General features: G+C 43.7%; 2 non-coding genes across 2 annotated transcripts; both read right to left on the reverse strand.

The window, feature by feature from the left end:
* Window positions 1–786: 786 nt before the first annotated feature.
* trnas-uga (transfer RNA serine (anticodon UGA)) lies at window positions 787–868 on the reverse strand. The gene has a single exon. It is a non-coding gene; the product is annotated as a tRNA-Ser (tRNA).
* Window positions 869–6,689: 5,821 nt separating this feature from the next.
* On the reverse strand, window positions 6,690–6,762 carry trnar-ucg (transfer RNA arginine (anticodon UCG)). Its single transcript has one exon. It is a non-coding gene; the product is annotated as a tRNA-Arg (tRNA).
* Window positions 6,763–23,762: the final 17,000 nt, after the last annotated feature.

Below are 23,762 nucleotides of genomic sequence, written 5' to 3' on the forward strand. Positions count from 1 at the left end.
GTTCACACTTCATTCTCCCCTCCCTTCTAAAGGTTCATAATGCTCAGCCTGGGTTTTTGTGTTTTTTTTTTCATTCCCAGCAACTGCAGTGATTCGGTCGGTGGGGTTCATAAATTGGCACATACCCATGGGCAGCTTGTGGACTATTTCAGCTTCCCCTCCCCTTTGCTGTTCTCGGTGAGACCTTCAAATGATTTTCGTTGCCTGCAGATCAAGAATTCAAAGCTTATTTCACTTTCAACGCCATGAGAAAATTTAGTTTGGAGTTCCAGCAAATGGCTCACCGCCTCACCATGGATATCCCTGCAAGTTTATATCCGAAAACACGTTAACTTTTATGAAGATAACAAAGTGTGAAGCTGGATGAACACAGCAGGACAAGCAGCATCTCAGGAGCACAAAAGCTGACGTTTTGGATCTAGACCCTTCACCAGAGAGGGGGATGGGGAGTGGGTCCGCCTCCCCTTCTGTCCCTATTTATTCCAGAACCCTTACCCCATCCCCCTCTCTGATGAAGGGTCTCGGCCCAAAACGTCAGCTTTTGTGCTCCTGAGATGCTTTTTGGCCTGCTGTGTTCATCCAGCTTCACACCTTGTTATCTTGGATCCTCCAGCATCTGCAGTTCCCATTATCTCTGATCACAACTTTTATAAAGGTTTGGTTTGTTTGAACATGACCGGCAGAGATTTGCCTTTTCATACCATTGGCAATCTCAGTAAAAAGTCTTGCTGGTCCTGCTTTGACTCCTGTCATAAACAGCCTTTGCGTTTCTACTCAGCTTTCAACCGTAGTCAGCAGGATTCAAACCTGCGCAGGAAGAACCCAATGGATTTCAAATCCATTGCCTTAACCACTCGGCCATGACGAATGGGAGAAATGCCCTGCTGTTTGTCTTTTCAGGTCACTTTCCATGACCAGTCACACTGTGGAGGAATTATTGCAGTGTTTGTTTGAATCCAATCACTTTGCAGATTTCGAAAGTGTTTAATGCAATACATGGTGATTCCGGTTGTTTAATTCCAATAGACAAAATAAACGTTCACTTGCAAATGAAAATATGCATTGCAGGGAAAAAAAACTCAGCAGATCTGGTAGCATCTTTGGCCCAGGATTTGAGTCAACATTTCAGAACTTCTTCAAAACTCTGTTTTCTCCTTTCTGTAGGGCAGTTTAGGTTTTTGATTCTGATTCCAAGCATTCCCAGCTCTTTATTGTAGCTATTAAAGCAACATAGAAATAACTTTATGGTCACGCCCCAGACAAGATTTCCGTTTGGTGAACATTTTCCTGACTGCATTAAAACCCGTAACTGTATACTCAAAAGGGAACTGGTGGAGGGAGAACAGCACTTGTTCCTTTCTCAGTGACCTCAAACCACCAACTTCACATTTCACAGTCGAAAGCACCCGCCAATTGAACCACAGAAAATGGCGAGCTCTTGCAGCAGCCCTGAAAGCGGACTTGTAGTGAATTCAAACTTCCAACTGCCTCACTTGGAATGACAATTGTTTTGTATCAGCTGTACTTTTCCAAAATAAAACCTGGGACATTCATTGGGGAGACATGGGATCAGACTGATCTTACCCTCTGCAGACCCATCCACATCACTGGGAACCAGATCTTCTACAACCGGGCCCGTCTCACATTGACCCTTTCAGTGTCTTGTCTATTTCTCAGTTTTCTCATTGTCCCAGAGCTGAGATGAGATTTGAATTCCTGACGCACAGGAAAAAGAATTCTTCCCATGTCTCAGCTCAGTTCATGTCCCAATAACACCTGTGTCAATGCCCAGCCTCTTAAAGAAATGGCAGGTGTCTGGACTGTTTGTGCTCAATCAGAAAGTTCACTCTTCATTGTCCTGTGATTCCAGTTCCCAGGACATTCTGGCATGTGGTCAGGGGTGGGGAGATTTTGAACCTTGTGAAATCCACGTTGATACCCTTGGGCTGCAGAGTTCCCAAGCGCAATATGAGATCCTGTTCCTGCATCTTTCGGGTGACGTCATTGTCTTAATGCAGGAGGCCCAGGATGGACATGTCACCAAAAACAGCCCAGCTAGTCCCCGCCTCCCTAACCATTCCTCCCATCTCAAGCCCCAACCCCACCCCCTACCCACTAACCTCATCCCGCCCCCTGACCTGTCCATCCTCCCTGGACTGACCTAATCCCCCCTTAACTCCCCACCTACATTCACCTTCACTGGCTCTCACCCTGACTCTTTGACCTGTCTGTCTCCTCTCACCCTATCTTCACCTTTCTCCATCTTCTATCCGCTTCCGCCGTCTCCCTATTTATTTCAGAATCCCCTTCCCCTCCCCCATTTGTGAAGAAGGGTCCCGACGTGAAACATCAAGCTTTCCTGTTCCTCTGATGCTGCTTAACCCGTTGTGTTCTGACAAGGCGAGGTATGTTCAAGGCTGAGATAGACAGACATTTCGTCATTTTGGGAGTGAAGTCAATTGTTGGGAAAAGCCTACCTGGTTCACTGATATCTTTTCAGGAAGGAAACTGCCATCCTTACCTGGTATGGCCTATATGTGACTCAAGACCCACAGCAAGGTGGTCAACTCTTTTCTGCCCTCTCTGGAAATTGGAAACGGCTGATAAATGTTGGCCTCTCCAAACATCCCCCTCATCCTGCGTATGAATAAAGGATCTGCAGTTCTTGCTATCACCAGTTAACAGAAGCTTTTCTGCAATACATCTACTGAACAACATCAGATTATTACAGCCCCGTTTTCTCCGCTTTGAAACGCAGGGCAATAATATGAATCATTTCAAAACTTGGAGAAAGACACTTCGCTGGTGAAGGTGCTTCTGGTGTAAGAACAGACTTGGGAGTGTGTGCAAGTCAGGTTGCTTGGATTAGTGTCAAGTAAATTGGTTGGCTTTTAGTGCTTGCATCGCTCAGGCATGGATGCAATTCCCACTTAGGAAATGAAGATTTATATCTCTTCCTGTTAACCTCAGGAATGAAAATGAGTTGCTGGTTATGCACAGAACACACACCCTGGATCTAGCAGAATCAGTCCAATGAGAGCTTGCCTTCACATTGAAGGGTAATAGCAGCAGTTTCATGGGAATTTGACCACAACAAACTCCCCTCCAAGTATCTCACCATTCTGAGTTTGAACTGTGCCACTGTTCCTTCAGCGTCGCTGCTTCTAAATCCAGGAACTCCCTTCCTAATAACATCAAAGCTGTACCCAAGTGCTAAGGAGTTTGAGTGTTCAATAAAGTAACTCATCACCTCCATCTGTGGGTTAATTAGGGAAGGGCAATAAATCCAATCCCATTGAATGAAGTCCTATCCCAGGCATTCGGGTTCAAGTTGTAGTTTCTAACTGAACACCTACAATTGGTCAGGAACACGTTCAGAAGCAAAGTGTGGGAGTGAAGCAATGGGAAAAGCAACAATGGCTGTGAGGGGGGGGGCGGGGGCATGAGGCAGGAAGTGAGTGTGGAACTGTTGGTGCAAGGATCAATGTTGGCTCCAATGGGCCAGGCTTTACATTTGCTCAGTAACCAAAATGAACCTATTCTTCTTGTTAGGTTCCCTCAGTGTGTGTTAACGTTGTTCATGGGCCCCAAGAGGATGGGCCCATGCTCTTTATCTTGTCAGCTGAAACAGGTGAAATTGTCGGTTTTAAACCAAAGGGTCCAGGCCCAAAACGTCAGCTTTTGTGCTCCTGAGATGCTCGCTGGCCTGGTGTCTTCATCTAGCTCCACACTTTATTATCTTGGATTCTCCAGCATCTGCAGTTCCCATTATCTCAGGAGAAAATTGTCTCATTCCATGTATTTTCACAGGAGAATATTGAGCTGTCAACAATCCGTGTTGAAAAGTGGTGGTAGATTGAAATTCACACTGAGTAACACTGATACAGGAAAGTTCCCCAAGTTACTGTGATTGCGTGGTTAAGGAAATGCCCTAATGGATGGGTAAAAAAAATCAGTGTGCAGTAAACAGGCGATCTTGAGTTAAAATCCCAGCGGTGCCTGAGCTTTACATTGAAGATTCCTTGTTTCAACGCTTCTGAAATGCCATATAACAACAAAGTTACTTGCCCCCGCTTTATTCATTCACAGACTGAAGGTGTCACTGGCTCGGCCAACATCTATTGCCCGTTGCTAATTACCCACCATGTTTGCTGTGGGTCTGGAGTCAGACGTAGGCGCGATCAATAAGGATTAAGGATGCCTGAAGGACATTAGGGAACCGCATCGGTTTTGGTCCCCTGATAATGGATGTATGGCCATCATTGCATTCTAAATTACACATATTTATTGAATTGAAATCCCATCATTTTCTGGGGGTGATATTTGAACTTTGGTCTCCAGAACGTTACCTGACTTTCTGAATAAACAGTCCAGCGACAATACCACTCAGCCATTACTTGCCCTGTTGGTGCAGAGAACTGAGCATGGTTCCTATGTTTTAGTGCAGACAGTTATCATTTGATGCTGGCACTCCTGTCACCTGTTTTCTCCCCATCAGGGAATGGTTTCCTGCTAACAAATAATTCATCCTGAGGTTTGGTCGGGATAACAAGGTGAGGCAGAATAAACTGCAGCCTTCCTGCGGAATATTGTGGTAATGAGACAGGCACCACGAGCTGATCACACTCATTCTCTGCTGTCACCATTCATTCATTTTACACCAACAGTAAAAACATCACAGCAATCATATAATTGTGGCATTTTGTTTCTTTTCTGGTGGATTAGGAATTCTATTTAGAAGTCGAAACACTCATCATGTTTTGAGGGAATAAATGTCTCCTTGGCTCAGTCCTAAGTAACAGAAACACTATTTGGAGAATGTGAGCCCAGTTCCAGGCTTTACAATCGGGGTGGGAAAGTCTCTCAGCAGCTCCAGTCTCAAACACTGTCCAGTCATCAGACTTTTCAAAGAGCAGCAACGGGAAATGAGGGATATAGATAGAGAATCCCTACAATGTGGAAACAGGCCCTTTGGCCCGACAAGTCCACACTGAACCTCAAAGCATCCCACCTCCCTATAACCCACCTAATCTACACATTCCTAAACACGACGTGCAATTTAGCATGGCCAATCCACCCACCCTGCACATCTTTGGACTGTGGAAGGAAACCCATGCAGACACGGGGAGATTACACAAATTCCACACAGACAGTCGCCCAAGGCTGGAATTGAACCCTGGTGGCTGGCACTGTGGGGCAGTAGTACTAACCACTGTGCCACTGTGCTGCCCTCAATATGGATGGACAGAGTTGGAGAATATAAAATTTGGTGAGGTGAATACCCAGAGACAAATAGAGATGCATATTGAGGCAGACACTAAAAGGACCAATTCTCCATTCGACATCGCTGCTAACTAACTGAAAGGAAAAGGCAAATAAACCCTTTTAAGCAGAGCCTTTTACCACCTGAGGGCCACGGAAGCAGCATTACAGGCGATAAAAGTCTGTTAAAGTAGTAAAGTTGACGATGGGAAATTAATGTGATATTTTAATAAATATGCTGATTTGACAGATATAAGTGATCATTTCCCTGGCATTATAATATAAAAAGGCATAACTGACCTGGTTCTGATGAACAGTCAGTGGATCTGAAATGTTAACTGTACCTCTCCACAGATGCTGCCAGGCCTGCTGGGCCTCTCTGTCAGTTCCTGTTTTTGTTTCAGATTCCCAGCATCCACAGTTCTTTGTTTCACGTGAGCTTGAGTATCGTTTGGGACACAGTTAGTTACCTCACAGCCCCTTTCCTTCTCCTCATAGGGAGGCGATGCAATCCATGCAATCGATTGTCGGAAGAACCCTCCGGTTCACTAATGCCCTTTAGGGACAGAAACTGCCCATCCTCACCTGGTCTGGCCTACATGTGACTACAAAGCCCCAGCAATGTGGTTGATTGAATAAATGCTGCCGAGCCAGAGACGCCAGTTAATGAATAAAAGTACAATGAGTCAGCAAAGCTGTCATCGCTAAAAGCGAGGAGGTAAGATCTTCCACTCAGTATTTCAAACCAGGGCCGTGGTTCCAAAAGCGCCAAATCCGAACCACTAGACAACCAAAGAACATGCCGGAGATGCTTGTATCATTTCTCAAAAACGTTGTTTTTGCCTTTCCATTTTCGATCCTTTTGGTGACAGGTCAGTTTCTCCCAGTCTGAGTTATTATCGCGTGGAAAGAGACTATCAGGGCCATTGTGTCTGTGTGTGTCATCAGGCATCTATCCTATTCTAATCTCATTTTCCAGCATTTGGCCCACCGTGTTGTGCATTCTGACACATCAAAGGCAAACGTCATTGAGATTAACCCTGTAATCAAGGTTTTGTGACTGTAAAACAGTGGTACAGCCTACTTATGGAACTCATCCTCATGTTTAGCCACAGAGGGAGATACACAGGCACATTGCTCAGGATGACACTAACTCCAGGCGCTTCACGTTCACTCTCTGTCCCCACACATGTTTTGCCCACAACAGGCAGATTTATATGGAGCACAAGCAAGTTCTCCAAGCAATGAGACCTGTTGTTCTGAGCTCAGAAATGAAGCCAACAGTGAGCTGAAAAGGTCCCCAAAACTGCTCAACTTCCAATTTCGTAGTTTAGCTTCAGGGAATTGGCAACGAAATCACCCACCCTATATTCCAACTTCAGGTGAACATGTCATCTTGCTAGCCTTGAAAATGGGCAGGTTGCACTCAAGCCAGGCAGGACTCGAACCTGCAATCTTCTGATCCGAAGTCAGACGCGTTATCCATTACGCCACTGGCTCGAAATGATGAACTGGCTTCTTGTTGAGTTGAGATGTTTACAGGGTCCAAGGTGGAAATGTGATACATGAGGTGAGCAGCAGCAAAGGCAATCTCTGTCACTGCTTCATTTCAATGGGCCTCATTTTGTGAAGCAGAAAATTTCACTTGCAAAACAAAAACAAATTTGTCCTCAGATGACTGCTTCATTGTCATCTGTTTCTCTGCTGAGACTTGGCATCATTTCATTCAGTTATTGTGCAAGTTTACCGACCAATCCAGTGAAACATAATTTCATACGATTACTAACCCTAAACTTTGGTCAGGTAAGTGAATGCATGTGATGTGTTCGCAGCAAACACCCTTTTTGATCATAGGCTGAAATTGATTTCATAAAGAACCACCCCCAAGCTCCCCCAAACATTAAAAAAATACATCAGAGGCAACAACGGCTCATGTAGGATTCAAGCCAGCAACTTGTCACATTTCTAACAGCCACCTGATGTGAGAATCAGACCACAAGGCCAATGACGCAGTCTGAGGACACCCCACTTAACAATAAATGAGGTGCCACTCAGGCAGTGATAGTCTCCCTACCTTGGATGTAGGAGAAAGAGTTCAAGTTTTATCTGCTCCAGAGGTATGTAATAAGATATCTGAACGTGTTGCTTAAAAAAAATCCTACTTCCCAATGCAGCAGTGAATATTTTCTTTTTGTTCTGTCTCTCTACCACGGAGTCAGAGCTCTCTCCATCAACAAATGCATTCAGCCATTTAGCCACGGGCAGGCAGTGCTGGGAGTGGTATACACTTTGTCGCTGTCTGTCAAACACTGGAAGAAGGAAGGAGCAGAAGGCATGGAATCAGACTTGTGTAGCAAATTTTAAAGGCGATTTGGAACTTTCATCAAATGACATTGATCAGAGGCAGACAGAAAGATGGAGAGCTGCTGGGAAAGATAGAAGTCGAAACTAGAGATTAGTCTGTACAGCAACTTAAAATGCAATCTTTCTGTGCAGCCTGTTTGATGTTCAGAATTTGTCTGGACACAGGGCGTCCGGCGTTAAGTGAATCTGAGTGAAACACTCACGCACTGAGAGACACCCCCAACGACCCCGAGTTGCTGGGCTGCAGACAGTACAACGTGGAAGGGAGGGTTAATAATGAGCTATTGTTTCTCCCCCACCCGCTCCCTCACAGAGACAGGGAGAGTGACGTGATAAACCCATGGTGTCATTCACATTCACATTCAGCCCATCGAGTCCACAGCGACTCTCTGCCTCTTGTATTTCTCTGTAGTTATTCACAATTTTTGATATCTGTCCCTAATAATGGTGAACTGTGTATGTGTCATGATGCAGTCTCTGGCATCCTGACCCTTTTGTCATTCATGTCTGAAACAGCATTGGGAATTACTGCCAGGCATGACAAAAGAGACTGCAAGTAATACGTTCAGAGATAATGGGAACTGCAGATGCTGGAGAATCTGAGATTACAAAGTGTGCAGCTGGATGTGCTCGTAAGGTGCTACTTGGCCTGCTGTGTTCATCCAGCTACACACTTTGTTATGCAAGTAATGTGTTTCTACTTGACCGGATTATTCTCATCTCAGAGAGGAAGTTTGACGATTCAGCTCGGAGCAGACCAACTGAGAACAGAAGAAGACCATTCAGACCTTCACAAGTGTATAATCTCACCTGTATGAACTTGGCCACAACAAACTCTAAACATTTTCATGTCGCATCTCTTTCTGCTTCTGTCCCTGCCTCACCTCTAGCTTCCTCTGACCGCCCAGATCTGAGGTCAATGAGCTGCTCGATACAAATGCAGTCAGATCGTGAAGCCAATCTTTACCTTGGCAGCAGGTCCAGGGAATGTCAGGCACAAGGAACGGATTGAGAAGCGATGGGTTATCACATGGTTGTGCGAAGAGACACCAGGATTCCATCTTCCTGTCTCCCAGATACTGATTCCAGGAACATGCACAGTGCCAGTTATCCCCAATCCCAATGGATGACGTGTCTGATCGCCAGATGAGGGGACAGTCAGACCGACACCTTCCTGGCTCGGGTGCATTTTGAAAACGCTGTCCTGTCACTTCACAAACGAAGCTGACCACAAATGATCATAGAGTGCTCGAGCACAGAAAAAGACCCTTCATCCCATCCGGCCTGACCAGTTGAACTCAAGACTTTGACTGTTCTCGGAACAAAATCAAAATTGCTGGATAAGTTCAGCAGGTCTGGCAGTATTTGTGAAGAAAAATCGGGATTAACACTGTGGGTTGGCTGACGCTCTCTCAGGGCTGACTATTCTAGTCTTATTTGCCAGCAGATGGCTCACAGCCTCACCACGGCTGGCCCTGCAAGTGGATATCTTCAAACTGGTTGACGTTTATGAAGGTTCGTGCCTGTTCTGCAATGACAGGCAGTGAGTTGCCTTCTCCCCACCACTGATGCCCTGAGTGAAAAGTTTGTTTCCCACTGCTTTGATTTCTGTCACATGCAAAATGGAGGGAACATACAGCCCTCACACTTGTCTCCAGTTTCCCCCCACCCCCGCCACAGTCAACAGGATTTGAACCAGCACAGGGATGCCCCAACAAATTTGGAGCCCTTTACCTGAACCACTTGGCCATGATTACTGCAAGTGGTATGATGCTGTTTATCTTTTCAGGTCGCCTTTGGTGGTCAGGTGAGCTGTGGCAGAATGAATTCTTGCCTGGTTAGTTTGAATCCAATCACTCAGCAGATTTTTAAAGTATGAAATTTGGTTCATGGTGATTCTGGTTGATTTATTCCAACAGATAAAATAAACATTCATTTGCAAGCAAAATATAAACTGCAGAAAAATAGCTCAGCAGATCTGGGAGCATCTGTGGGCCAAGATTTTCAATCAAGATTTCAGACCCTCTTCAGAACTCTGTTTTCTCCTTTCTGTAGTGCAGTTTCTGTTCATCGTTCTGACTCGAAGCATCCCCAGCTCTTTATGGAAGTAAGGAAAGCAACATCAAAATACCAGTCTGGTCACTCACCGGACAAGATTTACGTTTGGGAAATATCTTCCTGACTGCATTAAAGCCTGAAACAGTGCAGTCAAAAGGGAACTGGTGGAGTGAGAACAGCTCTTGTTCCTTCCTCAGTGGCTTCAAACCCCCAACATCATATTTCACAGTCAAAAGCGACAGCCATTTGCATCACAGAAAATGGCAAGCAATTGTAGCAGCCCTTAACACGGGCTCATAGTGAATTCAAACTCCCACCTGCCTCGAATGGAATGATAATAGTCTTGTGTCAGCTGTACTTTTCCGAAATTGGAGATATTTCACGAAAAAAACAGCAGTGTTGCAGAATCAACGCACAGAATACTGCAGAAACTCAACAGGTCCAGTGATATTGGTGGAAAGAAAAACAGAGCTGAGGTTTTGAGTGCAGCTGTATTCTTGTTCACAGCATGTGTGCCCTGAATGTCGATGCACTGCCAGAACTGAGAAAACATGACATTGTTTTGACAGAAATATAGCTGGCAGGATTTGACCCTACATGGGGAAACCCCAAGGTATTTCTAAGCCATTGCCTTAACCACTTGGCTACAACTACAGGCCACTGAGCATCTGTTAATATTTCTCATGAAATGGTTCTAACAGGAAAGGTGAGTGCTCGATTTGTGATGTCTGCACCATGATCCTAATATCTCCTGTCACCCTGTACTTGATCAGAACAGAGTCGGCTGTTGTGGGATTGAACTGAACTAAACACATTGATGAACGATAGAGTGGATGGAAAGGATCCATCTCCATGAGCAGAGAGATTGAATGTCAGGGCAATGGATCGAGAAATAATTATGTACTTTTATTTTAATCACGCCTTTCACCACCACCTAAATCGCAGCCACCGAAGTACGCTTGGAACAGATTCATTTTTGGGAAATCTAACGTGCAAATCAGGGCAGTTGGTTCAATGAGAGGCCTAGAAACAAAATACTTTAAATACTTACAACTGGGGCTGGGGACGCCAGTGAGTTCACACCGAACTTTGGAGGCTTGTTGTGTTCTGATTTATACCCGAGTGAGTTATTTCAGGGAAGCGAGTTGCCCATTTAAATCAACGATAAGGTGGGTGTTCTCACACTCAGGGAGAAGCAAATCTGTGGAAGTCTTGAAAACAGAGGCTGTGCTGGCTTGATATATTCAAGGCTGAGACAGACAGACATTTCGTCATTTCAGGAGTCAAGGGCCACGTGGATAAAGCAGAACAGTGGTGTCGAGGATTACCAGATCAGCCTGGACCTCATTAAAATGTATAGCTGACCTGATTGGCCAAATGGCTTCCATCTGCTCCAATTGCTTATCTGTCATTTGGAAAATGCTAGGGAACAATTTAAAGGAAAAAATAGCAGAACATTCACCAAAGATGACCGCAGTCAAACTGAGTCAACATCGTTTGATGAAAGGAAATATGCACTTGACACTTTTCCAAGATTTGCTTGCTCATCAGAGAATGATGAAGGGTCTCGGCCTGAAACATCAGCTTTTGTGCTCCTGAGATGCTGCTTGGCCTGCTGTGTTCATCCAGCTTCACATTTCATTATCTTGGATTCTCCAGCATCTGCAGTTCCCATTATCACTGATACAATTTCAAAGGGGCTGGGTTTCCCCACTGATCAACAGTGGGGTGTGCCTGCACAGCAACGATTGCAGCGGATTGAGATAGCGGCTCATCAGTTCCCTTCTCCAGGACAGAAATGGGTGAACTGAGAGAAATTTAACAAAATTTCACATCGCAATTATCCTCCTTTTCACATCACAGCAAATAACTGCGTTAAGAATTAATGCAGGATTTGATTTCACAGCAGCAGTCGTGCAACGATCTCCATTCGCTTTCAGTGAAAAGAGTGAACAATGCATCTTGTCTGGAACATGAAGCAGCAGAGCAGCCTGCTTGTTCCGGAGATCATGCTGGGGACATTCCATGCTTTAATGGGCCGAATGGTCACTGTGTATGCATTAGGTTTTCTGTGATCTCTGAGTCTGCGTGTTTTTTTTTTCTTATTTATAATTTTGAAATTGTCTGCACCAAAATGTGCGGCTCATTCACATCTGTTCAGAAGAGAGGCGGCCTCAATAGGACTCCATTTAACAACATTGTGCACTGTTCTCAAATCTGGAAAACAAATCCTCATGGACAATTTTACATCCCGCTGTCATGGAGCTTTTCGTTCTATGACATGACCCACACTACACCAACTATAATCACCGTTTCTATGTTTAAGAATACACAGCTATTTACATACATCTCTCAAAGAAGAGTGAATATCTAAACAGATACAAATTTTCAGCAAGAAACAACGGATTATTGTTGATGGTTGTTTTTGTCACTGATAACCTGTTTCCAGTGTTGTTTCAACAGGCTCTGTGCTAGGTCACGTGATATATGTGGCAGACACAGAAACATTATGGCAGGAAGAGGCCAGTCGGTCCTTCCAGCCTGGTCCACTATTTAATATGATCATAGACATCACCCAACTTAGTTCCCTGTTTTACGAGACCTAAGAACCATAACTAACTCCGTCTTTGAAAAATAAACAATCTTTTAGCTTCAACCGCTTGTGATGAGCAGAATGCTTCAGATGTGTTATTTTATGGTGATGACGTTCCCCTCACCTCATTCCTATATGGCTACAGCTTATCCTCAAGCTGTGGCCTCTGGGTTTGGACTCTCCAGTGATCGGGAACATGCATCTTTTGTTTACCTTGCCTCGTCCTGTTGGTGTTTTATAGGTTGTTTGGAAATGTCCCTCATTGGCCTACAGTTACGTTTAATGATTTGTAGATCAATGTCAGAGGCATGGTTAAGACGTTTTCAGGCAACACAAGACTTGGGAACTTCATTGAAAACGAAGAGTGTCGGTGTAGTCTGCAAGAAGATATCGATGGACTGGTCAGGCGTGCAAAAAGGTGACAAATGGAATTAAGCCCAGAAAAAAGTGGAGTTGTATTTGGGGCGATCCAACACAGTAATGGATTGCACAATTTAGAAAACAATACGAAGGGACATTCTGAGGATGGATATATGTGAAAGGCATCAGAAAGATTTATGGGGCGAGGACATGTTTTCAGACAGGGGGTGGTTGGTGTACGGAAAACACTGCCGGAAATATATGAAACAGAAGCACTGAGTGCGTTTGAACCCTCCCTGGGTTTTCCAGTCGTGTTCTATAATTGAAGATCTGCAGCTGCAATTGTGGAAAGTGGGCTGAGGTAAGTGTTCCATTTCTCCTTCAGCACAGAGAAACTGGGCAGAGTGACCTCCTCCTCGTCTGCACATTTCACAATATTTTCAAATAAATTGATGTCACCAAGAAGGGACCTTTACATAATTGAGCACTGGCTGATCTCAGTGAGTTGATGGCTCTCTCTCAACAGCTTTGTCGGTCCTTCATTGTGCATCTCCTCAACAAGTCTTGTTGCTGCTGTGTGGAATGAACATGTGAATATTTGTCTCGTTCAGTGAGCCAACACTAAACAGCAGGCAAGAGCATTCCTTGTGAAGTGGAAGCAAGCTGGACCCGTTAACCAGGGATCAGTGTTTTCAAATGGTCCAATGCTGTTAACATTTTCTCCAGTGATCCACAACATCAGATCCTCTCTGTGCTGACCTGCCAGTTTCATTTGTTTCACCGAAAGTGATTTTCCACAAGCTGACAGTAGACCCCTCAATCTAAATGCAATCTCTCAAACTGTTGCTATTGCTGGTTGGACGCTGTAAATTGTTGGATTGTGCAGACAAGGGCAGTTTCCCAATACGCATTCGCTTGTTCAAATGCAAAGCGCTGCGTGCCAGAGGAAGGAAATGGCTGAACACATCTGGCAATGACCTACGCTGGTCCAGGAGAAAGGCCAGAAACAGTAGGCTCCTGGGAGCATAGAGTCAGAATGGGAAGCAGCTGTTATTGAACCAGTTTGCTGCCTTTTCTCCCAAAGCAACAGAGAATTGACTTCGTTTAGAAAGAGGTATACTAAATCTGTTGTTAAAACTGTTGCATTGCCAATGCCTCAAAACCCGGGCAGGTTGCCTTCCATTTTGTCAAATACCCTGAACAGTTTTTCGAACAGAGCTGCACTCGATGATGTCGGACTTCCTGATATCGCAGTTTGAGCCACAGGGTTCATTGAGGCAAATATAGCACAGCAACACACATGGAGAAAGTGAAAACAAATATTTTGGATGTTTGTCCACGCAGTGGGAAAATAACCACCCAGCAGAGAGGCGTGGGTCTGGTGGCATTATCGCCAGGCTATTAATTCGCAGTCACAGGTGTTGTTCTTTGAATTCAATAAAATCCTTCAATTAGGAGTCAAATGTTGGGAAAATCCCAACCCAATAGACTTTCGAGAAGGCATTAAATGCATCCCAAGGCAACGCGAATCCAGTCCAGTGATCTGAGCTAACCAACTTTCCGTAATCTAACATTTAAAACACAACTCCCGAGATGCTGCTTGGCCTGCTGTGTTCATCCAGCTTCACACTTTATTCGCTCAGTTCCTTTACAATTTTCAATGAGTCACATGGAATAATAAGACACACCTTTAAAAACCATGTTTTCTTTATAATAAAAAATGTTAAGTGCTACACCTCCATGCAACTTCATTACAACTAAAGACAAGCAAGTGGAGGCTGCTACCCTCCGAATTCCTTAGTCAACCCAGTCTTGTGAAAGGATGCTGGTCACATCAACCCGTATTCAATGCAGCTATATTTTCTGTGCGGTACAACCTCTTTTGTACTGCAAGAATGGAATTTGTTGTTTCTGCTCTCAGAGCTGAGTTGGTTTCACCAATATCTTGCTCAGCTCCCTGCTTCCAGTGAACACTTTAATCAGGAACAAATCTATCAAATTCTTTACGGCCCAATACAGACTGATCCTGCTAACATGCAGAAGTCACACATTTCCACTTTCACTATCTCAATCATTTGACACAACATTTAAAAAGCTTAATGAGATGAACATATTTTTTTTCCATCATTGGAACGACTTGTACGAATTTGCACGTGGGAAGTTGAGTACTATGAAACAGAGAAACCGTTTTTTTTCAGATTTTATCACACAACAGTGTCAGCGATACAGCGAAAACATCACCTCCGTTTCTTTCTCCTCAGATGATCCTTCTCCAGTTGAAAATTAATGCTAATCAGTTGACAGTTGAGGTATATCCCCCAGGTATGGATCATTATCCGAACACAGAGAGTGATCTTCTCCAATAAATTCGGTTTTGATTAACGACTTTTTTTCCCCAACAAGCTGATGTCAGCATCTCAAACAGCTGGTCACCGCCTCCTCCCCTCCACCTAATTTGTTGTGTCAGAGCACACAAGGCTATGGGCCAAGTGCTGGGAACTGGGATGTTGAGCCTCTTTCCGTGTTGGAAAAGCACAATGATTCAATCATATTGGAGGACAAAGAATGCCAGAGGAAAATAAAAGCCAGAAGCTGTGTCATTAAGAAACAATGCAGCTCCCCTGTCAAGTGTCCCTGGTGGTCTAATGGTCAGGATTTGGTGCCCTCACCGCTGTGGCCTGGGTTCAATTCCTGGTCAACGAATCAAGATTTATCATTCCTGATAGTGGTAACAGCAAAAGCAGCGCAGCTCTGAGTGGATTTGTTTGAAAGCCTCAGATCAGTTAATGTCCCCAAGAACATCAGAGTCCATGTTTCAGCTTCTTAAAGAGAGGAAAGGTCCCGTAACTGTCCCTGCTCAGTGGGACTATTCATCTTTGTGCTCTGTTTTTAACAGGGACATGAGCAGTAATAGTAACACTCACAAGATGAATAACAAGCAATGAGAATCATCATCACGGCTTCACCTACATAGCCTTCCTTTCCTGTTCTGGTGAGTTTCAATACCAAATAAAACATGTTTGTCGTCAGGAAGCAGCCATTCAATGAGATCACCACTGACATGAAAAAAAAATCACCTCTACTTTCCTGCTTTTCCTCCACAACCTCAGTTAAACTTGAGCCTAATCACAACATTGTATATTACTGACAATTTTCAGAAAGTTGGATAACATTAATGACCTGTGCAGGCTGGCAATAAATTGAATAATATGAAATGAGCTAAAAAGGCTTCCCGCAATTCAACCCAGTGCAGGGCTAGCCACATGAGAAAGGTCAAAGCGCGAAAACATTACCTCCATTTCTCCCTGCACATATTTCTCTCCTGACAACTTGAATATTTGCATACTTTTTCTTTATAATTGAGACATTTTCACTGACAGACCTGTGCTGCAGAAAACTACTTTGCTCCAGATTAAAATTGCTGAGTACCCTTTCGCACAGACCAATTCTCAATAAGCCCTGATTCATGTCAATAAAAGCTGCTCTGGGAGAGGTTGGAGCTCACAGCCTCAGCATTGCACGCACCTCGACACCGTCATAGAAGGACGACGTGCTCACCGATTGTGTTGCTTCTATCTGTAGCACCCTGCTTACTGCTGATACAGCACTGCATTCTCTCATCCTTCTGCACATGATCCCCGCGGCCCTATCTCGGTTTTGTCGCATTGTCTCAGTTATAATGCACAGACTATCCCGTCGCCTATTACCACAGAGGAGCTCCTGCACTGATTGCCATCCCCATTTCCGGTTCTATCTTCATGGCTGGGCAATTGAGTTTCTCTGATTCCAGCCCAGGAGCTGGGATTGTATGGTTGTCAGCAGCAGTGGTTGCTTCCATGTGTGAGGGATCTGGTGAAGTAACCAATGCTAAACTGCATTGCTTGCCTCTTCCCGCAGACATTTCTCCCTACTACTGTCACAAACCCTCTGTTACATCCTTCCTCCCACATTACTGAGGCACTGCACAATCTAACACTCGCTCCACATTGACACATTGACACAGTGCGTGTTTTTACTATCTGCCCTCCCATTCACGGTGGGACATGTCACAGGAAGGACGGTGCTGTCTGAACCAGCGCCGGGCAGATCTGCAGCTCCAGGGGAGACAGACTATCACTGAAATTGCCAACATGCACCTTCAGCAAGGTGCACCTTGTATCTGTTTTGTAATGAAAGCGCTTAGATAGATTACTTCTGGATTGAAATGTTTACTGGAAGCAGGAATTTGATAAAGATACAGGGGAAACAGATTGAGATTTGACTGAAGAAACAGCAAAAAGCTTCAACATTTTAGTGTAGATTTGTAGTTTGAGTTGTGGATGTTGTGGCTCGTTGTCTCGCTGAGCTGGTTGGTTGGTTGTTCTGCAGACGTTTCATTACCCTATCGGTTAGCAGCATCAGTGCAACGTTTGATGAAGCACTGTTGTGTTTTCCCGCCTGTTATTTAAACTCTGGTGTCTGTTGAGCTGGAAAACCTCGCTTACGGTTTTCTTCACAATGGAGTGCATTTGGGGTCGAGCTCTATTTGTTTATTGAAGGCTTTCTCAGTGTAGTACCAGGTTTCTTGGAATTTCCGTGCTTCTCTCTGCTTTGCCTGCTCCAAGATCCTGGCATTGTCCCAATCAAAATGGTGGTTCTCCTTATTCATGTGGATGGAGATGAGTGAGTATTAATTGTGTCTTTTTATTGCCAATTTATGTTTGTGTACCCTTGTGATTAATTTCCTTCCTGTTTGTCCAATGTAGTATTTGCTGCAGTCTTTGCAGGGAAGCGTGTGTGTGGCATTGGTCTTGTTCATAGTGAGTGGTGGGTCTTTGTTCCAGGTGAGCGGTTGACAGAGGGTTGATGTGGGTTTGTGTGCTGCTCTGATGCCCAGTGGTCGTAGGAGTCTTGCAGTCAATTCAGACGTGTTCCTGATGTAATTTAACTTGATGAGTGTTTCAGGGCGTATAGTATCTTCCTGGTGTTGTTCGTGTGATAGGTATCTTCTGACCCAGTTTTTCGGATATCCATTGTCTTTGAATACTTGGAAGAGGTACTCTCCTTCTTTCTGGTGTTATGCAACATCTGCAGAACAACGAATCAGCTCGGTGAGCCAACCAAACACAAGAAGATGGCATGTCACTGCCTCGAAGCATTGTGCTGTAGTGAGGCAAATATTTAGCTGTTCATCATAATTACAGACAGGAAATTCATTTTCCCAACATGAAAGGAGTCTTTACGTAGCAGACGTTATGTAAGTAATCCTTTCACCGAAATAATCATACTCTGTCTCGTGTCTCCTCAGCACGTTATCTGTCATTGTATGGGCACTGAAGGTGCTTTCATAGAATCCTGACCATGTCCAAACAGGTCCTTGGCCCAAGAAGTCCACACTGAACCTCAGACAATCCCAACAAGACCCATTCCCCTGTAACCCACCGAATGTACACGTCCCTGAACACTATGGGCAATTTAGCATGGACAATTTACCTAACCTGCATATATTTGGATTGTGGGAGGAAACCAGAGCACTTTGAGGAAGCCCACGTAGAAACAGAGAGAATGTGCAAACTCCACACAGTCGTCCGAGGATGGAATCAAACGCAGGTGAGGCAGTAGTGTTAACCACTGTAGCTACTGTACCGTCCTTTGTTCCTTCTGCGTGTCTAATTGCCTGACTCTTACTTTCAGGGTGATGTGATGCTTTGGGATTGTGAAGCGAGAGTCAGGCTGCAAAAACATGTGCTCATCTTCAAAAGTGAAGGAAAACAGGCAAAGAAAATTGAGCTTTCTGTTTTGAATATTCTGAAATATCTCCTTTAACCACTGCTGTTGCAGCTGTACTGAGCCAACTCTTATCCTAACTTTTCATTTCACATCAGTCCGAATTTCAGTCTGATACTATTGCACTGTTAAGGTTTGATGCACTTATCTTGGATCCAACATTTGCTCTTTTGGACTGAATGGAAAAATCAGATCACTGCTTCTGAGTTGCATTATCACTCTAAGAAAGAACTGCAGTGGGCTCTTACTTGCTCAAACTAGTAACCAGTAGGCTGTGAGGCACAGGTGGGGATTGAATCCACAATTTTTGGTTTACGAGACTAAAGCCTTTCCTCTTGGCCACTGGGCCCTGCTTTCTATATTCATTAAACTGATACACTCTATTGGTTCGTTAACTACAAGTATGATTTTTGTTTTTAAATTGTTGGAAAAGTTACAAAACTGACAAATTACCTGATGTTAAAGTACAAAACAGGATGATCAAGAGACAACAGTAAATGATTGAGTTCAGACAAATTCTGAAGTAAGTAGAAACAGGCAGCATGGTAGCCATGTGTGTAATGCAGTCTAACCACATAACCATCAATGGTTCGTACTGCAGCCTCACATCACGAGGAACCCAGGTTTGATTCCAGCCTCGGGCAACTGACTGTGTGGAGTTTGCACATTCTCCTCATGTCTGTATGCGTTTCCTTCGGGTGCTCCGGCTTCCTCCCACAGTCCAAAGATGTGCAGGCTAGGTGGATTGACCATGCAAAATTGCCACAGAGTGTTCAGGGAGGTGTAGGTCAGGTGGGTTATAGCAGAATGGGTCTGGGTGGGATGTTCCGAGGTCTGGTATGGACATGTTGGGCCGAAGTGCCTGTTTCCACACTGTAGGAATTCTAATTTGGGTCGACCCATACAGGAATCAGATTGCAAAAACTGAATGTGGATTTCTTGCTGCAATTGTCTTGGTTTTAATGAGCACACAACTGCAGATCTTTGCAGTAATGATTTCCTAGCACAGAGAAGGAAATGCCTGCTTGCGAGATCGCGTCAGGAATGTCCATTGGATTCATCCCAGGGTTGTGAGGATCGACAAGCATACAAATAATATCAGTCAGTGCGCTATAAGTTTAGAATGGTGACAGATGGAGAATATATGTTCGTTCACAAAATAATCATTTGGTAGAATTCAATACAGAGAGGCACAAGTGATGCACAAACAGAACATCTACATGGAGAGATGATACACAATAAATAGGAGATTCCTTTTTTTAAAAGTGTTGATTTCAGTTTCAATCTGACATTTAGTGAAGGATATAGAACTGCCCTTACCCAGTCTGCAATGGAAGTGACTCGAGCCTCACAGAGAGGTAATTGAATAACAGTTACATTTTGAAAAAGCTGAGAGTCAGTTGGGTCACAGGGATTTAGGGATGTTGGCATTACAAGCCTTTCCCACATTCCATGAAAGTACCAAAGAAGTGAGTCAAGAGCTTTTGGTCCCCAGAGAGAAGATGTCCATGATGTGGTTAGACAATAATTTAGGTTAGTTGAGTTTATAAATGGAGAAATTACGATAATTAAATGAAAAGATCATTGTACAACTGCAATGCCTGTAGTTCAGTCTCAGTTCGAGCAACGCGTGTAATCCTTGTCCTTCATCCTCACCAAAACGCCAGAGATTAGACAAGACGCAGACGATTTTATCGGGATGGTGGACAGAATGCTGGATTACATTCACGAGATGTTGGAAAAGTTGTAAAAGCTGCACTTGAGGTTGGGAAAATTGGGAAGTAAACTAACGGAAATTTCCCTGACGATGCGAGTTTCAGTGTGTTTATATTTGCAGAACAGCCCCTCTTTCGGGGCAATCAAGTTCAAGAAGTCAGAGACTCAAAAATAACGGTGAATGACAAAGAAAACATAGGAGTCGAATTTCTCTTAATCATATAGTTATTTTAGTGGGCAACGATTTTTCAGAAATAAAAGTAGATACTGATTCCTGAGTGTTTTAAAAGATACGTGAGCTAACATACAAGGAGTGAATTTAACAAGGGTACAGAGCCAGTGTCCAGGTCTGCGAGGAATGGGTGCCGGATACTGGGTGACAGGGCAGGATGGGGCAGGGAGATGAATTCGAAATTGAATGACTTCAGGTGCAAAGAAATTTCATGAACATATGATTAAGACTGAGTATGAAAACGCGCATGGTTTTGAAAAGTGCGGCATTGCATTCAAAGGGAAGCCCGTTGTAAATTGCGACACGACTGATCATGATTTTCAAAAACAGATAAAGGAACTGCAGATGTAAATACATTGTGTGAAAGCGTGCACCTGAATAGCATTGTCTGTAAAAATATTTCATGGATTTGAAATGTTTGGCATATGGTTCCCCGTGAAGCATTTTCAATGAAATCCAGCTGTTTTATTTTCAATTGGTAAGGAAAGTCATCCCCTAATAATTACTGAGTGAACCAACTCTTGGAGACACAATTCCTGCTTTTATCTACCAGGTTCAAATTCCACCAGACTTGTGTTTTGGTTCTTTTTCCATGTAGATAATATTCTCACGTCAAACAGAGACATGTGAAAAAGCAGTTTGACGAAATTAAATCAGAGAAAATATTCATGCACATATAATTGATTCCTTCCCGCTAGCAGTTAGGATTCGGCGCTTTCACAACCTTGGACTATCTCAGTTTTTGTCAGGGAATCAGGATTTATTGTTCTTGATAGTGACAACAGCAGAAGCAGAACAACTATGACAAAAATCCTTTCAATGCCTCAGATCAGTTAATGATTACGAGAACATGAATCAATGCCCCAGATTCTTAAAGACGACCATCTCTGCTTAATGAGACAGTTAATATTTAATTCTCCTCTGATTCCACTTCCCAAAGTGTTTCTTTAAAGCTTCACAAAGCTGAGACTGGGTTTTCCATTTTGTTTCCTTGCCATTGCCAGGAACTGCATGATTGGGTTGGTGGGTCTGGGAAAGGTCCCCATGAGCAGCTTGTAGGTCTATTTCAGCTTCAAATCTTTAATGATGTTGGGACATTCACTCTGATGTTCTTGTTAACATTTACTGATTTTCTCCTGTGAAAGGATTCTCGTTCATGTGCAACAGAAATTCAAACCTCATTGCAGCTTCAGGCCAATGAGAAGTGGTAATTTGGGAGTATAAAGTAGTCATGAACTGCACAAGACCAGAGAGAAAACTACAATCTCTGAATCCCTAAACAGATTTCATTACGTCATACATTGTGTTACCCCGGATAGAGCTTAAGAAAGCGAGTCAGGTTTACTTGAAACCAAGTACATTAGGTTTCTAATAATGCAAATGCAGGAGTACAGTCAGTTACTTGTTTTGTCGTTTACCCACAAGAACATTTGTGGAGAATGCCTGAGCATATCTGTATTGGAATCGACCCCCACTCCCATCCCACAACCAAATCATTTACTTCTCATTCCACCTGATGGAGATTGGAGAATATTTCCGGAACCACCCTGTGACACAGAGTCCGGGAGCAATCTCCCCAGTTCAGATCAGAATGTATCAACAAGAAAGTTATATATCAAGAAGAGAGAGGCTGAAAGAATGAAGTTGAGAAGGGCAGGATGAGGGAGAAAAGGACAGACAAACAGGTGGAGAGTGATAAAAGACATTTGGAGACACGTGGAGATAGCCGGGAGAAACGACGGAGAAAGGGTGGGACCTTTAGACCTTTTTTTTCATCATAATTTCTCGTTGGGATATGATCACTTGCCTTAATTCTGCACAGCAGTGCGCCTGTCAGCTGCGAGCTTGTGGTGCAATGGAAGCGTGTGTGACTCCAGGTCAGAAGGTTGTGTGTTCAAGTCATGTCAGGCTTGTGGACTCTTGGCTCAATAAAGTGTTTCTCCTTTATATGCAAGCAGAACGTGTTGTTTCAGAGTGTTGCCTGGTAGTGTTTCTCTTATTCAGTGGCTGTTCAATTACATGTGGCCCTTCTCTGTAAGTTTTATATTGGGAACACTGCTGCAGAGACGTTGTTTGCCCAAACACAAATTTTTCATCGTAGAGTTTAAATGGACACCTGCCTCCATCTGGGCAGCTGCTTCATTCAGTCAGTAACAATGCTGTGCTGCTAACATTGTACAGGTATTTTCTCACTTAATTCGTAAACACACAACTTTATGTTTCAAACTGTCAGGAGATTTCAGCTCCTCCTGTTAAAGCAGATGACGGTGAGTTCAGGAAGAATTTTTCCAATCAAAAACAATTCCCTTTACAGTTGGAATGATCCTTATTGAACAGCAGGAGAGGAAACTGCTGTCCCACAGCCCCTCTTCACATTAACGGTGAAGCTGAACTTTATAGCCTGAATGGGTAAAATCCAATGGTTCAGGTCCAATGCTGTTTGGTGCTGTCCACTTCCTGATTGTTGTGTGAGTGACAGGCAAAATCTCCAGGAAATATATATCATGTGGATGCATTGCCAGGACGACAGAACAACGAATCTAAAGTCAGGAAACTAAAAATCGCCCAATTTTGAAATTCAGGAAATGGGACACATTGAAGATGCATCGGATCTTCCCGCTGTCCCTGAACTCTCTGTGATGAACAGAATCCAAGTGAGAATGAAATTTTTTTGCTAAGATTACAGAAGAAATCTGAGAGAACCCCTCCTGAAGGTTTTGCAAGACACTGAAGATTTCTTCTTCCTGTGTGACATGTTTTATTTTGATCAAATAAATGTTTATTCTCAGATGGGGTTGGGGGTGAAAAGGATTGTGAGTATTCCCAGCATTTTCGAAGTTCATAGGCACAACTCTGGAAAAAGAACAAAGGTGAAAGCCTGTGACAGGCTGAGAGGCACATTTAATTCACTGAAACAAGGAATAAGGAACAAGGCAGAAGAAATGATGATGAAACAACTTTTACTGTTAAGTTGTAGCTTCTTTAATGGTCTCGTTTTTCGGAACAAGCTCCCTCCACTGTAACTGTGATTTAAAATTCAGACAGAGAATGACTCTGTGTGGCTGTTGTGTGAGAAGTCACAGTGGGCAGGGCTTCTTAACAAAGATAAACAAGGCCGTTGAGTGTTTGTAGGGTGGTGCTGGCAGTCAGTCTTACATAGAATGACTTTCAATGCACTTGAAGAATCCAAAATATTATCAGTGGAAAACAAATGCAGAGGAGACAGTGTGAAAGGGCCGCGATTAGCTACAAGGCATGACAGCGTGAAACTAAGACTATAATTTTATCTAAGTCCACCCTGCAATAATGTTGGACGTATCGATTAAATAAGATCATGGGCAAAATGATGGAGGAGAAATATGAATAAATTAGGAGCAGAAATATTTGACCCAACGAGTCTGCTGCACCTTT

Source organism: Stegostoma tigrinum, unplaced genomic scaffold (assembly GCF_030684315.1).
Source record: "Stegostoma tigrinum isolate sSteTig4 unplaced genomic scaffold, sSteTig4.hap1 scaffold_54, whole genome shotgun sequence".
Taxonomy (NCBI): Eukaryota; Metazoa; Chordata; class Chondrichthyes; order Orectolobiformes; family Stegostomatidae; genus Stegostoma; species Stegostoma tigrinum.